Source organism: Acyrthosiphon pisum, unplaced genomic scaffold (genome assembly GCF_005508785.2).
Source record: "Acyrthosiphon pisum isolate AL4f unplaced genomic scaffold, pea_aphid_22Mar2018_4r6ur Scaffold_282;HRSCAF=698, whole genome shotgun sequence".
NCBI lineage: Eukaryota > Metazoa > Arthropoda > Insecta > Hemiptera > Aphididae > Acyrthosiphon > Acyrthosiphon pisum.
In genome coordinates, this window is record NW_021772192.1 from 1 (window position 1) to 1,455 (window position 1,455).

A 1,455-nucleotide genomic window follows, 5' to 3' on the forward strand; every position below is an offset into this window, starting at 1 on the left:
TGTATCAGCTTTGAATACACATGCATCCGCTTCGGTACATTGTAAGCCAAATGCATTTAAAAAGTTCTAAAGCGTATATTCCAACATCTTGGACTTTGTTTCAAGCCATACAAACTTCGCTGAAGCTTACATACTTTATTCGATCCATCTTCGTATCCTGGTGGTTGTACCATGTATATTTCTTCCTGTAGTTCTCCGTACAGAAATGCTGTCTTGATGTCGAATTGTCTTAATATTAATTTTTCCACAGCTGCTACTGCGAATATCGCCCTTATTGATTCGTATCTGACCACTGGCGAAAATATTTCCTGGTAATCTATACCGTACTTCTGTAAACAACCTTTAATGACCAATCTGGCCTTAAATTTATCTATATTACCGTCAGTTTTATATTTGGTTTTGAATACCCATGCATTACGTAATGCAACCTTGCCTTGAGGCAAATTGATTAGTGACCAAGTGTTGTTTTCGTGTAATGACGTTATTTCATCGTGCATAGCGTCCTCCCATTCATTTTTATGTGGGCCACTGATTGCTTCATCACGATTTAGTGGCTGGTCGCAATTGGCGATGAACGACGACACATTGTACCTGATCGGCGCTTTTAATGTATTCCGATCCCGCAATACCATGGTCACTCCTGTTGTAGACCATCGTCGATTCGACCTTGACCGGATAGTCTTAGATCTGAGTCGGTGTATCTGTGAACTCTAATTTGTCTACAGTTATATTCTCAAATCTATTGCTTTCATTTTCGAATATGACAATGAAATTGTATTTGTTTTCGAATAATACACACGATAACCTTTCGTGTTATTCGAATAGCCAGTTACATAATAGAACAGTTTCATTTTATATTTTAATTTAAAAGCGAGTTATGAGTATCTTAAATTTAATGTACTATTTTTGATTTATATGTTTTAGATAATTTTTTTTTGCGTTTTAATTTGTTTTGTAATAGACTATGTCTAACTTTAATAGACTCAATAATACCTGGAGTAATCCACGGATTTCTACTTCTCGCCGGAATGAAATATATATATGTATCTAATACATTTATAAATTTACTACATTTTTCATCCACGTATTCATGTGTTGAAATTTCAGCAGCTTTTGATGTTGAGGCCGCCATATTTGATGTTGTTTGATGTTGTTGTTGGTGATTCATTAATTGTAGTCGAAAATTCGTCCAAATTTTCAGCATCAATTCACTGTCATAGCAATTTAGACGACTAAAAACGGCTACTGTACACCAACGAATGACTCAAAATTCATTTGTGGGGTATATTTATAGCCTCAAAAAACATGATGTAATATTACACGATAATTATGTAATGTTGTGCAATTTGCGCCATAGTATAGAAAAATAAGGTATACTCAATCCTAAAAAATAGAAACAGGGGTACAAATCTAGAGAAAAAAATCTTCTAGAATTATATTTGACGTCACAAATTT